This window comes from Dasypus novemcinctus, chromosome 22 (genome assembly GCF_030445035.2).
Source record: "Dasypus novemcinctus isolate mDasNov1 chromosome 22, mDasNov1.1.hap2, whole genome shotgun sequence".
Taxonomy (NCBI): domain Eukaryota; kingdom Metazoa; phylum Chordata; class Mammalia; order Cingulata; family Dasypodidae; genus Dasypus; species Dasypus novemcinctus.
In genome coordinates, this window is record NC_080694.1 from 63,351,392 (window position 1) to 63,367,706 (window position 16,315).

Here is a 16,315-nt window from a genome sequence, read left to right on the forward strand (position 1 = left end):
TGGAATACTGATAAAAATTCCACCAGCATTTTTCTAAAAATTAAAAACATGATCATCAAATTTATTTGGAAGGGTAAAGAGTGCTGAATAGCCAAACATATCATAAAAGGAAAAAGCGAACCCTCATCTCCAATTTTAAGTCATTTTACCTAGCTATAGTGGCAAATACAGCATGGTACTGGCATAAAGATAAACCAATAGAACCAAATTGATGGTTCAAAAACAGACCCTCACACATATGGTCAATTGATTTTTGACTAGCCTGTCAAAAACACACAGCTTGGGCAGAACAATCCATTCAACAAATGGTGCTGAAAGAACTGGATATTCATAGCTGAAAGAGGACCCCTATCTCATACCTTATCCAAAAATTAACTCAAAATGGATCAAAAACTTAAAAATAAAAGCAAGTATCATAAAACTTCTAGAAGAAATTGTAGGAAAATATCTTCAAGACCTGGTGGTAAGTGGAGAGTCTTTAAGGAGAAAAGAGGAGGACTGAGAAGGACTAATAATATTTAATGTATGTAGAAGTTTTAATTAGCTTTACTGTAAAAGTGTGGAAATGTACAGAGTTGAGGGTAACACATTACAGTGAGTAACAGCTGGTTTAGCTGGGGATATGGCTGAAAATGGTAGTCTAGGGATGTAAATGCCAATTGACAGAAAGCTAGAGAATAATCTAAGGTCTGAAAAGCACAGTAAACCAAGAGGTGGATAAGAATTGTAGTTGATGGTACAGATGCAAGAGTGTCCTTTGTGAGCTGGACCAGATGTGCATCACTACTGCAGGGTGTTGGGAATGTGGAGAAGCATGGGAAAAATACAGCTTGAGTGACCTATGGACTGTGGTTAGCAGTAATAATATAATATTCTTGCATCTATGCAAAAAATGTACTGTGTTGATAATGAGGTAGTATGGAAAATGTGAGCCAAATGTACACTATGGACATGGTAGCAATCAGATGATATTATCTTATCAGTAGCAAATGTTCCACCACAGTGTGTTGTGTTGATGGAGGGGTGTTGTTTGGGAATTCTGTACATGTGCATGAATGTTTTGTAAGTTTACAACTTCTGTCATTAAAAATATATTTTAAAAATAATAATAGGGTGGGTTGGGGAAAAACACACCAAATGTAAGTTAAGGACTATGATTAGTAGTAAGATTTTGACAATATTTTTTCATAATTTCTAACAAACGTCTCATGACAATACAAGGTGTTGGTGGAGGATTGATAAATGGGACCCCTGTATGATGTTATGCATGTTTGCTTTTTAAGTTCACAACTTTTACTATACACTTAATTGTTTATGTATGTTCACATATAAATGATATAAAAATAATAATAATAGGGTTGGTTGGGGGAAAATACTTTGGTTAGTAGTAATATTTTGACAGTGTTTAACCTTTGTCAAAAAGGTTTAACAGCAGCAAGTTATCGGTGGTAGGGTAAATTATAAGAATCCTGTATGATGATATACATGTTTGTTTTGTAAGTTCACAACTATTATTATTCACTTATTATTTATGTACATTTATGTATGAGTGATATACTTCAATAAATTAATTTAAAAAAAATAAATCTGGTCATGGATTGGAAGACTAAATATTATTAAGATATCAATTCTATAAAAAACAATGTATACATTTGTGGCACTTTGAGATTATTTATGAATCCCATAATAAGAGAAAGGTTATGTTTGTAAACTGGTCTGTTCCTCTGGGTGTGATACTCTTTGTAGTAAATTCAAAGGTCTCAAGTTTACTTGATAAAATCAATTTAGAGTTTTTGATTCGACCACATCAATAAGGCAGGACTCAGGCTAAGTTCCCACACTCTTGGTGAGCCTATATAAACAGGTACTAACTCAAGAAGATAAACAGGAAGAGAGAGAGCTCCATAGATGCCAGAGGAGAGAACTTTGATCCTGCTGCCCTGGAGAAACGAGATGAGACACTCATCTGATAGTTTGCAGCTGAGAAGGCCCTGAAAGAAACAAGCCCTACGCCAGAAGGTGGATATAGGAAGCCCTAGGAGACAAGCCCTATGCCACTTTACAGCTGAGATTGGGAAGAACCTGGGCCCATAGAGCCTCAAAAGAAAGAGGAAGTTCTGGAAGGAGAGACCAGGCAGAGATAAGCAATCATCTTGAATCAACACATGACAACTGACTTTGGTGAGAGAGCAAACTTGAGTTGAACTCATTAGGGCCTTGTACCTGTAAGCTTTTACCCCAAATAAATACCCTTTATAAGGGCCAACAGATTTCTGGTATTTTGCATCAGCACTTCTTTGGCAGACTAATACAACATTGAATGCAATCCCAATCAAATTTCCAACAACCTTCTTTGCAAAAGTGGAAAAGGCAATCATAAACTTTATATGGAAGGCTAAGGAGCCCTGAATATCCAAAGCCATCTTGAAAGAGAAGAATGAAGTTGGAGGACTCAATCATCCCAATCATAAAACTTATTACCAAGGGGAGTGGATATGGCTCAAGTGGTTGAGCACCTGCTTCCCACATGGGAGGTTCCTGTTCAGTTCCTGGTGTCTCCTATAAAAAGCAAACAAACAAGAAGCAACCAAATGAAAAACACAACTCAGGAGAGCCGATGTGGCTCAGTGGTTGAGCACAGGCTTTCCACATACAAGGTCCCAGGTTCAATCCTAATCAAAGCAGCATATTACTGGCACAAGGTCAGACACTTGGACAAATGGAGCTCAGCTGAAAGCTCAAAATCAACCTTCACATTTATGGCCAACTAATTTTTGTCAAGGTGATAAAATCACTCAAAAGAGAAAGAATAATCTCTTCAACAGATAGTGCTGGGAAAACTGGATATCCATTTGCAAAAGAATTAAGGTGGAATCCTACCTCTTAACATATATAAAAATCAACTCAAAATGGATCAAAAACATAGATATAAGAGTTAGAACTAAACTCCTAGTAGAAAATGTAGGGAAGCATCTTCAGGACCTTGTGTTAGGCAATGGTTTCTTACACTTCACCCTCAAAGCACAAACAACAAAAGAAAAAAAATAGATAAATGGGACCTTAAAAAATTAAAAACTTTTGTGCCTCAAAGGACTTTATCATGAACAACCTACCTACACAATGGAAACAAATATTTGGAAACCACATATCTGACAAGGGTTTAATGTTCAGAGTATATGAAGAAATCCTTCAACTAAGCAACAAAGAGATAAACAATCCAATTTTAAAAGTGGGTGAAAGACTTGAGTAGACATTTCTCCAAAGAAGATACACAAATGGCTAAAAACCATGTAAAAAAATGCTGAACATCATTAGCCATGAGGGAAATACAAATTTAAAACACAAGATAACATTTCACATGCACTAGAATGGCTACTATAAAAAATTTTTTAAAAGAAAATTACCAGTGTTGGAGAGGATGTAGGGAAATAGGAACACTCATTCCTTGATAGTGGGGATGTAAAATGGTGCAGCAGTTCCTCAGAAAGATAAGTACAGAATTTCCATATGATCTGGCAATCCCATGCCTAGGTATGTAACTCCAAAATATTGAAAGCAGGGACTCAGACATTTGCATGCCAATGTTCACACCAATTTAGTCACAATTGCCAAAAGGTGGAAGCAACCCAAGTGTCCCTCAACCAATGAATGGATAAACAAAATGTGGTATATTCATTGAATGGAATATTATTCGGCCATAAGAAGGAATGAAGTTCTGATACATGTGACATGGATGAATTTTGAAGACATCATGTTAAGTGAAACAAGCCAGCACAAAAGAACAAACATTATATGATCTCACTGATATAAAATACTTAGAACAAGTAAACTGATAGCCACATCAGCTCTCCTGAGTTGGTTTTTGCTTTTGTTTGCTTGTTGTTTGTTTGGGTTTTTTTTAGGAGGCACTGGGGTGGAGATAAGAAATAGGGAATTAAGGCTTAAAATGTACAGGGTTCCATTTGGGACAATGGAAAAGTTTTAGAAATGGGTGGTGGCAATCGTAGCACAACATTGTGAGTATAATTAACAGGACTGAATTATATATTTGAATATGACTATTAAAGGGAAATTTTAGATTGCCTATATAGTACTAGAATAACTTTTTTTTAAATCCATGGAATATTGCACAATACAAAAACTTAACCCTACACTAAACCAGGGACTATAGTTAGGTCGATTATGAAAATATACTCTCATCAACTCTAACAAATGTACCACACCAATTATTATTAACACCAATGCAATGAGTTAATGCTAGTGTGCTATATGGGAATCTTGTACTTTATGCTATAAGCCACAACTTCTATAACAAAAATTCCTATCTCATTATTATTATTATTATTATGCCCACTACCTCCATCCTATAATATCTTACAACCTATTTTTGGAAAATATTTCCTTCACCTTGCCATTACCTGCACAGAGACATACAATGTTCCACATTGTCAGTAAACTGTGATCCAAGAGCCAAATACAGCAGCTGCCTCTATTTATAAACAAAGTTTTATTGGACCACAATCACACTCTGTTCATATGTTGTCTATGGCTGCTTTTACACCATAATAGTATAACATCAGGGATAAATAGTTACAATGGAAGCCATATGACCCACAAAACCTAAAATATTTATTATCTGGTCCTTTACAGAAAATTTCCCAAACCCTGCTCTAAAAGATGAAATCTGAAGTTCTACGCCTGAGCATCTCACATTATGGACCTCATACTTCCTCCCTACAACTGGTACATGGGCAGCCAAACATACTCTATGCTCAGATCTTTTCTTCTGCTTGGAATGGTCTCACCACTCTTCTCTACGTAGGCAGTATTCCACATCCTTCATAATTCAGTTCAAGTTCTAATGTCATTTGGAAGCTTTTCCAAACCAATCTAATTGATATCAGGCTCTTTGAGCACAAACACTATGCCTATTATGTTCATTTGGCAGTCAACCAAGCATCAGCTTTCTTAGTTTTTTGTAACCACATTTAATTTTCTTAAAATTAATTTAACTTTCGCTTTTATGTTTTTATTTGCCAAGTAAATAAGAAAGCCCCTTGGGGTAAGACATATATCATTTCTTTTTATTTCCCATAGTACCCAGCAGATACAGGTTCTCAAGCAGTGTTTGTTTAATACCATGTGGTTTCATGACCTCTTGACAGGTGGGACTGGATGAAGAATTAGAGGCTGGCTTAAGTCTTGACCCTCTATCCGTTCATCCTATACAAAAAGGAAACTCTTGCCATCTGACATTTCTCCACCTCCAACAATATAATGCTAATTTACAATCCCATAGTGCTTTATTGCTTATATGGGTGCATTGCTTTATCATTTATACAGGGTACATTTGCACAGACAGTACTTAAACCCAGTGAGAGTGGTCAGCAGGACAATGCATATAAAAGCCAGGTTCAGGGCCTCCAGCTACAACCATGCTAGATTTACGCAAGGCTTCTCTCCTTTCACTACTGTGCTCAGGAGCCCTGAAAATTCAAAACCCTGATCTCCCACAACACAATCCAAACTTCCCTCCCACTTGTAGCCTAGATTCATCTAATTCTCTCTCTAAACCTGCCAACACAGTTACCACATCTTTTCCACTCTCAGGATGCTTCTCCCACACCCAGTCCTGGAGCTCCTGGGCAAATGGTCAGGAATTGCACCAGCAGGGGCAAGTCCAGGATCTCCTTGCCCTGCATCTGTGGCCTCAGCCACATAATATGTGATAAACGGGCACAATATTCTGGTAATAAGTAATAGTTTCTAAAAAACAGCAATCACAATATAACTTCACAGGAGTTCAATTGTAAACAGCATGAATGTGAGGTATTAACTTGACCTGAGTGCAGGACCTTTGTCTTCATGGTAAACCTTCACCATTACTGGCCAAAATAACCACAGTATTGCCATTAGGAAAGAGCTGAGCTGGGAGGAGATGGAAATTTTCACTCCAAAGGATTCTGCAGATGCCAGTGAACAACTATCATTAGAGGAGATTCTAATTTATTCAGTACCTTATTCTGAAAATCCTGAATAATTAATAGTGGCAGTTTCAAACCAGGGAAGTGTTCTGGGGTTTTACCTGGAAAGAAAGGAGAGATTGAACTTAGGGAAGTTCTTGCCTTTAGCTTCCCATAGGCTAGCACAGCACCTGGCACATAATAGGTATTCAATGAATATTTCTTTAAATATTTAATCAATTTAGTAGACAATAACAAATCAAAAATTGATAGTAATCAGAGCTGATAAGGGAAGGTAATTTGAACACTATTGAAGAAACAGGATTTCATCAGGGACAAAATTAATGTTTCTATATGTGAAGTAAAATTGTTTTGGATAACTGAACTACTTTTTTAAAATAAAAAAAGGAAAGTGGGAAACGGACTTGGCCCAGTGGTTAGGGTGTCCGTCTACCACATGGGAGGTCCACGGTTCAAACCCCGGGCCTCCTTGTCCCGTGTGGAACTGGCCCATGTGCAGTGCTGATGCGCGCAAGGAGTGCCCTGCCACGCAGGGGTGTCCCCCACGTAGGGGAGCCCCATGCGCAAGGAGTGTGCCCCGTAAGGAGAGCCGCCCAGCGCGAAAGAAAGTGCAGCCTGCCCAGGAATGGCGCCACCCACACTTCCTGTGCCGCTGACGAAAACAGAAGCGGACAAGGAAACAAGACACAGCAAAAAGACACAGAGAACAGACAACCAGGGGAGGAGGGAAGAATTAAAAATAAATAAATCTTTAAAAAAAAAAAAAAAGGAAAGTAACAATACATAATGTTAAATACCTAGGCTATCACTTAGATATATAAGAAACATCTATCTAAAAGCTTAGTTGATGTCTGATAACCCAAAGGTACTAAACTTTTCTGCCCTTGATTGGCTGTTATAACAGCATTATGCTTTGGGGAGGGAGTGGGACTTGGAAGTGTAATTTCTTTGGCCCAGGATCTTTAAAGTGGAATTCCTGAATCTTGGCATTTGAATTACTCCAAGGGTCTTGTTGCAGGAAAAACATGATTATATGCCCCAGACTACCAATAGGTAATACTTCCCCCAAGAAATCTGAAGAATCATAACACTGGACTGGTATTTTCAGCAAAATACTATTGGAGAACTGCAGGCTCCTAAAACATCCATATCTCACTTCCCTACCTCCACCCTGGGAGCTAACAAGCTGAGGCCTCTGGGGATCATTGTCCCTTTTCAGTTGTAGGAACATAAACAGCAATAGGTGCCTCCTAGCCACAGGCCTGACATTCACCTCGGCAATAATACCTTAGCCAGAGCTAGCCTTGCTTGAACATGATGGCAAGTATTTGATTACCCAATAACAGAGCCTTTTAGTTCCTGTTAGGGATCCTCTCCAAAAGGGCAGAGCTTCGGAATATATGCTTTGAAAAATATGGCTAAAAACCTTGGATATAATACATAAAACAGGCATAAGAAGACTCTGAAAAGTTGAGAGAAGGCAGCCATTATAGATAAAACTCCAGATCCAAGGAACAACACAATGGTGAGTTCCCTGGGTTTTCTTTTTACCTCATATTTCCACGTCTGAGTGCTGGGGAAACCAGCAATGCAAAAATATCAACAAGTACAGACAAAACAAAATAAAACCATCAAGAAGTGCCCATTTGCTCTAGCCGAAAACCAGGGAAGGAGCAGCCTAGAAAGGCAGAAAACTTTTAGACACTAATTGCTCTACTTCAGCCCAAAGACACAGGAAAATTGTAGCCTTATTCCCAGCCCTTCCAGCAAAAGCCAAGTATGGAGAACTTGCCCCCTCCCCTGGGTGGTACCAGTGGAGCCTTGCAGAGACACACTGCTTTTAGCATCACCCAGCAGTAACGAGGCCACTGCCCCTCTGCTCCAGTGAAGGCCATGTGGGGAGGAGGAAGGAAGCTCGCCTTCATCTTCCGGTCAGGGTGATATTAGCAGAGACCTAATGGGGAGCTGGAACTCCCAGTTCCACCAGAAGTAGTGAGGAGCATCTACTCCTGTCTCATGTCAATGGAGGCTAAGTATGGAACTTAGATGTCTACCCCCAACTGGCAGTAGCAAGGAGGGCCCTCGTTTCTTGCTCTGGCATGGCATCTGAGAAGTACAGCTGAAACAGAAGGTTTAAATAAGATCTAGAGTCCTGTAACCTAATGCCCCAAATGTACATGTTTTCATTGAAAATCACATCATATCAAGAACTAGGAAAAGCTCAACTTGAATTTAAAAAGGCAATCAATAAATGCTAGCACCAATATGACATACTGTTAGGCAAGGATTACAAGACAAGATAAATATCTGACAAGGATTTTAAAGTAGTACTCGTAAAAATGTTTCAATGAGGCTTTGTTATAAACATGCTTGAAATAAATGAAAAAATAGAAAGTCACAGCAAAGAAATATAAGATAAAAAGAAAGACCAAATGGAAACTTTACAACTGAAAAAAAACTTCAACAAATGGACTTAAAAGCGGGATGGGGGGAACAAAAGAAAGAAACAGTGAACTTAAAGTTAAAGTAATAGACTAACCAGAACGACAGAATCAAAATAAACTGGAAAAAAATGAACAGAGCCCCAAAGACCTAACATTAATTTCATTAGCATCCCAGAAGGAGAGGAGAAAGAGAACAGAGATGAAAAAATGTTCAAAGAAATGATGACTCAAAATTTCCCAAATTTTGCAAAGATAAAACATAGAGATTCAAGAAGCTATACTCCAAACAAGATAAAACTACAGAAATCCAACCAGATATGCCATAGCCAAATTATTAAAAATTAAAAGCAAAGAAAAAGTCATGAAAACTACAAGAGAGAAACAACATTTTACCTATATGGAAGAATCAATTTGAATGAGAACAGATTTCTAATTGGAAACCATAGACGAAAGCAGGAAGTAGAAAAACATTTTTCAATTACTGAAAGGATCTGTCAACCAAGAATTTTATATGCTTCTGAAAAAAAATTAAACATTGGAGGGTATGACAAGAAACACCAAAGATTTAAATGTAAAGTGTAAAACTACAAAAAACTTTTCAGAGAAAACATAAGGGAAGCTCTTTGGGACTTGAGGCTTGATGAAGAATTCCAAGGCATGACACCAAAAGCAGGATCCAAAAGAGGAAAAATATTCAGTAAGTTGGGCTTCATCAAAATAAAACAAAAAACTTTTGCTCGTGAAAGATCCTATTGAGAGTATGAAAGGGGGGGGGGGAGAAATAAATTTTAAAAATCTAAAAAATAAGAGCATGAAAAGACATACTACCATCTTAGAGAAAGTATCTGAAAACCATGTATCTGACAAAAGACTCATAACTAGAATACAGAAAGAACCCTCAAACCTCAATAATAAGTAAACAAACAGGCCAATTTTAATAAATAGGCAAAAGATTGGAGTGAACAGCTGATGTACACATGGCAAATAAGCACATGTGAAGATGTGCAACATCACTAATGATCAAGGGAGGGCAAATTAAGACCATAAATAGATATCACTACACATCGGTAAAAACAGCTAAAATGAAAAATAGTGATGATACTAAATGCTAGCAAGAATGTGGAAGATCCAGATCATGCATAAATTGCTGGGGGGAAGGAAAAGTGGAAAACAGTGTGGCAGTTTCTTTTTAAAAATCTGTACATACACTGGTCATACAACCAAGCAATTGCAATTTGGACCCAGCTTCAAAGGATGAATGTATGGCCTGGAGATCATTATAGAAAGAGCCCTGCACAAAAAGGAGGAACTGGACCTCTTTCCTACTGGGAAATCTAGAGAGAAAGCTTCCAGAATTTCTCTCCTTACTAAGTCCTACCACATGGGAGATCCCAGGTTTGGTTCTCTGTGTCTGGACAAGCAGACACAGAGAGCACACAGTGAATGGACAGGGAGCAGTGAGTGCAGGAAACAGAGGAGGGGGCAGATAAAAAATATTTTTTAATAAAGGCTACATTATCAAGTTTGCCACCTATATGAAGTGACTGATTGCTCAGTCCTATGGATCCACCTGAAATATGTCTTACAACCATCTATCCCAGAGGAAGAATGGAAAAAGGATAAATCCATCAGCTATCATGTCCTGTTGTCAAATTTTCACTCCATGGATTCTTAACAGTTTGTAAGTGTGGGAGCACCACACTGGTTCCTGTGGGGTCCTCTACTGTGGTGTTGCAGCATTAGGGAAATCTTGGGGCAAGAACTGAAAGGAATAGAGCCCAGGCCCAAGCTGAGGACTGTTCAGCTGCACCTAATTGAAAAGAGAGCTCACAGAACTAACTACTAAAATAAGAAAAAGGTGTGGCCCCAAATAGTGCTTAAGAGGTTTCTGAAACAGTCCACCCCAGGCATCGTGAAGGTCCCCTTGTGCCCTCCATCCCTGGCATCACAAAGGTACTCTTGTGCCCTCCGTTATTAAGTCCAAACAATCACAGCGTCCTTTTCAAGGTGGCTGCCAGCACAATCCCTAGAAAATCTTATTGCAAGAGTTCATGAAAATGCTATCATCTCGCTGTTGCAGCTGTTTAGAGGCTGTATACCAGTAATCAATTTCAGCCTGGGGAAGTGGCCTACGCATTGTCCTTGCTTCACTGGCTATAATTCTACATTAAGTGCCCTGGGTTCCAGATATACTTCTTCCTTACCTCACGTGTAGCAGCAATCCTTGATGCTCATGGGAATCAAGGTCAATTATCCTCCACCAGTATAGTAACTCCTTTCTTTGCCTGCTGGTCCACTGGTAAGAAGAGCCCAGAATGGCCAGGTAGTAGTCATGGTTTCAAGTTTAATAAAGTCCTTACTGTGGAAAGCAGATGTGGCTCAAGCAATTGGGCTCCCACCTACCACATGGGAGATCCATGGTTCGGTTCCTGGTGCCTTCTAAAGAAGACAGCAAGCTGACACAACAAGATGACACATCAAAAGACAGAAGAAGACAAACATAATGAGAGACACAACAAAGCAGGGAACAGAGGTGGCTTAAGGCAATAAGGCACCTCCCTCCCACATTGGAGGTCCCAGCTTCAGTTCCTGGTGCCTCTTAAAGAAACAAAGAAGATGAAAAGACACAGCAAGTATAAACAACGAGGGGGTAAGGAGAAATAAGTAAATAAATCTTTTTTAAAAAAAAAACCTTACTGTGGAATATGGAAATATTCTTCTCCTTAGACTCAGGACCTCAAATCTTGCAGAACCTAAGGTTTCAGAGATGAGAAGCAAAAGCTGATCACTGAGAGCAATGGTAAAATTAATCATTCCTACTTCCATCCTTCACCGATTACAAAAAAATAGTCACAATTCTGCACCCTTTCCTGAATCCCTTTCCTCTGCCATGGGATTTTAAAGCTCTTCCCATCAAGATGCAGAGTCCTTCCTAACTTCTTGCAACTGGGTTGACCTTGTGACTTGCTTTGGTCAGTAAATGCAGTAGAAGTGGCATTGTGCCAGTTTTAAGCCTAGCGCTCAAGAGATTTTGTATGGATTCCACCATATGAGCAAGCCTAGACCACCCTGCTGAAGGACGGAGAATGCATCAGGCAGAAAAGAGCCATTCCGGCTATGGCTAGCCTAAACCAGTCAAACTGGTCTCAAACCGATCCAGCAGCTAACTGTAGGCACATGTGAGTCCAGCCCAGAAGAGAATACACAGCTGAGCTTAGTTAAAATTGCTGACTCACATAATTTGAGCTAAATAAATCGTTGGTGTTTTAAGCCTCTAAGTTTTAGAGTAGTCTGTTGCACAGAAAAGGCTGGTACACACCCTTTGGCTCCTAAACCCAGTACCATATATGACATTTGTCCCATGCATCCTGAATTACAGCATCCCTAACCCTCTGGGTGCTATCCGCACAAAGGCACATTAGCTGAGGCTTTCAGAGGCCATTCCACTGTAATATTAGGCTGGGTACTATTGGTTTATGGAGTCCATGGTAAGATCATGATCAGCCTTGTGATCATGTGCCCATTGTCTCCTGTCCTTTGCCACAAAATAAGTCTTTCAATCTGAGGCAATGTGGTTATGTCAGGTGTTGCTAACAGAGTGCTCCAGGCAGGAGAATGGATCAATGTTATTTGGAGAATGGATCAGTTCTACTAAGGATGAAATAACTCATGCCTAAAAAGGTATTTATTATTATTAGTGTAACATTTGGTTTGGAAACTTCTTGGGGATAGAAGCAGACATGTGTAGCAAAGTCTTTGAACCACTTCCAGATCTTTTAATTCCTTTGTTCTTGGAGAACTGTGTGCTAAGCACGTTGTCCCTAGAGTTGCAGCTGGGGAACCCACAAGGGTGTTGAAGTCATTATTGCTGGAGTTGAGGGAGTCTGTCAAGGTCCCAAGGGATGCAAAGAAGCTGTAAATTTCAATGTGGGGAAGTCATTCCAGTTCTCAGTGCACTAGACAGATACTGCTCAAGAATCATCCCATCCCTCACCCCTATACATCCTGGGGGGAAGGCAACATTCTCCTGTTTTAGTTTCTTCCATTACCTCTGAGTGAAATTTAGAAGCTAAATAATCCCTGCCCAGAAGACCCTTGATATGAGCACCAGGTAAGTGCAATGTGAAATAAGCAGTATTGGAGATCAAGAAGAAAGCATATCTTTACTTAGACAAGCAAGACAACAGCAGGCTCCACACCAGGTCACCATTGCGTAACATATAGTAGGTTCCTAATAACCATTTGTAGAAGGAAGGAATGAGTGAATCAATGGGAGCCCGTCCTGTGAAGGCGTGAAATCCTAGATGCAGAATTAACTTAGTGAAAACTGGGCTAGATTTCAAATCAAGAAATCTTAACTCATTTCCTGGCTCTGCTAAAACTTGGTGCCTATATAATGAGGTCCATGACTAGATTATAGAACTGTTGTGAGGATTAACAATGAAAATTTTTCATGTGGTATAGATTATTTGACAGTGTTATGTCTTGTCTTTATATTTTTTCTATCTTGAAAAATTTATGATTGTTTATATAGTTACAGAATTTGCTTAGCTGATTTCATGCACTTTTCATGGTTATATCATGTTTCAAACAGTGAAAAACATTTACTTTCTGGAAAATTGGAGGGGTAATGGACCTGCCATCACCACTGCTACCACCTGAATACACTGATGAGCTTAGGAAATGTTTATGGTTCTACATCCACAGCATTCTAATTGGCCAATATTCCTTCTTTATGTCTTCTATAGATTATTGAAAAGCCACTTCTCCTCCCTCCAGGGTATTTGTTTTCTAGAATCTTCCCTTAAAACATATTCTGTAAATTAATGTTTCAATATTCAAATCAGTTGTTTAACAGAAACATACAAAGAGCTCAGGGCATTTAACAATAGGCTTGCATGAGAATAAAAGAAAAAAACTGGAAAAAAACTCATGAGACCTTCCTGGGGACCCTAAATAGAAACTATAGCAAGTGATAAAAGCAGAGACATCTGTTGTGCCAATGTGAAATGTGAAGGAAGAGGAAGACACAGTGAGAGAAAGGCTTACAGAAAGGACTTTTAATATTTTTGTTTCTTCGAAGCTCATAGCTTGCCCTCCCTTTCATTTATGTCCTCATGATACTCCATAATTAAATCCTGTCTCCTACAGTTCCCATATCTGTTAGAGAATATTTATTCATCTAATATTTTTGAGTGCTCACTATATTACACGAGCTGTACCATGTGATGTGATAAAATTCCAACCTACTTTTCCTGAAACCATATCATCCTGTAGACCCAAGAGTAGTTATTAGCAGCAGGCTGCCATTTCAAATATTATTGCATAGCCACCTGTGGAAAGTCACCTTAATTATTTCTGGGAATCCCGAGGAAGTTCTCCTCTGAGCTCTGTCCTCTCTCTGGTGGGTGGAATTCTCCCTTTTCTTCTCCTTCTAATCAAAGCTACTGAAAACTATTGTTCTGCTCCATGCTGATATCATGGCACTGGGCTCTCAAAGCTGCTAATGTCAAGCAGCCTTGTGTTCTCTGAAGCCCAGTGCCTTCTTCCACTTTGCATAAAAATGTGTAAAGATGACTCTCCCATTCACTTTCACACTTTTTTATTCAATCACTGAAAAAGTCATCCAACAAAGTCCCTCCACTTTTAGATTCTGCCACCAGACTCCATCCCTTTGGTTTAGCCACCAGCAAGGGAGCTGGGGAACCAATAATAGAATCAGACATGGTGTTGTCTTGCATTTTCTGGCATGCAGTTCACCCACGCCCCCAAAAAAACCTGTCCGTTTTCTTAAGCAAATACAAGCCACTATTTATAAAAGTGGGTTTCCCTACACAAAGATGAATAAGATGGTGTCCATGTGCTCTTTAAAATCCTACAAGCAAGAAAGACAAGTGAGTCATAAAAACAAAACAACAAAAACTACACACACGGGTGGGGGGGATGTTGTTTTATACACACACACACCAAAATGTTATGTGGTCTAGGATAAAAGTCACTAATTTCCTGCTTTTATGGAGCTTACATTTTACTGGTGCACGTTAGAAAATAGATAAGAATTTTTTTAAGGAAGTGAGAAAATTCCAGATAATGGCGAGTGATATGAAGACAAAAATAGAGTAATGTGATAGTGTCTTGAGGAAAGCTTTAGATATGCTGCTCAGAGAGTTCCAATTGAGACATGCTTTATAGACATAAAAGTTCAGTGGTTACCAAGAAATTCTAAGGATAAGAAATAGATTACAGCAAGAGATGAAGCTAGAGAGGTAAGAAAGGGTTCATGAAGAACTCTGTAGGCCACAAGGAATTTCAGATATGGGTGGCAGGCCATTAAAAACCATTAGAACGTTTTGAGAAGGGAAATGGGGAAATTCTTGTCTTAGAAGAGTAATTCTTCAGTAAGTGTAAAGGAAGGATTTTGAAAGGGGAAGACCATAGGAAAGGGTTCATTTAGAAGAGTAGTTCAATTATCCTGATGAAAGAGAGTGAGAGTCTGACATAAAGCAGGGTAATTAAGAATTAAGAAAAGAACATGGATGTGAGAATAGTCAGAATCAAGGGGGCATGGACATGAACTCAATAAGTCAAGGATAACTCCTAGGTTTCTGGCTTGGAATTTAAACCTCCTTGAGGAAGAGTCAGTATCCCTCTTATTCATTCCTATTTCCCAGTGCCTAAAATGGTACCTTAGTTATGGAAGATATTACCAAAAAATTTTACTAATAATATTCTGCTTCTCAAAAAGTAATATCAAGAGTAGATATGGCAGTTAAGCACCTGCTTCCCACATGGGAGGTACCAGATTTGGCTCCCAGTGCCTCCTAAAAAAACAACAACAAGCAAAACCAAAAAAAAAAAACTCAGGGGAACCGATATGGCTCAGTGGTTGAGTGCTGTTCCCACATACAAGGTCCCAGGTTCAATCTCCGATATAAAAGAAAAAAAGTACTATCAAAAGAGCTGAGTGATTGATTGGATGGGTAAGTAATGGAGAGTGAGAAGTCCTGGCTGATTCCCAGGCTTCTTTCCTTGAGAGACTGGGTAGATTGGGTGCTGCTTATTTTTAATACATATTTTTTATTAGAGAAGTTGTGAGCTTACAAAATAATCTTGCTTAATATGCAGAATTCCCAAATATCATCGCCCCTCCACCAACACCTTACAATGTTGTGGAATATTTGTTACAGATTATGAGAGAATGTCATCAGGCTATAACCACTAACTATGGTCTATTTTCCATACACCGCCTATTATTAATACCATGTATAAATATTATACATTTGTTACAGTTCATGAGAGAACACTTTCATATTTACTGTTAACCACAGTCCACCGTCCACCACATGGTTCACTGTGTCACCCAGTCCCATGCCTTGTAGAATCTATCCAAAGTGTACACTCAGTGGTTCTCACTTTCATCACAGAGTTGTGCAATCATCACCTCAGTAAATTTTTTATTGTTTTCCTTAGTCCAAAAGAAAAAATCCCATACCCCCATATAATTGACCCTTATTTGGTCATTGATATAATACCTTCTTTGACACTGTTGCAAGAATATTACAATATCGCTGTTAACTATAGTCCATAAGTTACATTAACTGTATTTTTCCCATGCATCACTGTATTAGTCAGCCAAAGGGGTGCTGATGAAAAATGACAGAAATCTGTTGGCTTTTATAAAGGGTATTTATTTGGGGTAGAAGCTTACAGTTACCAGGGCATAAAGCATAAGCTACTTCTTCACCAAAGTCTTTTGCCATGCATTAGGGCAAAACAGCTGCTGATGCCCAAGAGTTTAGGCTTCCTGAGTTCCTCTCTTCATTTCTCTCTGGGTTCTGCTCCTTTGTTTTCTCCACAAGGATTCATTTCTCTCTGGGTTCTGCTCCT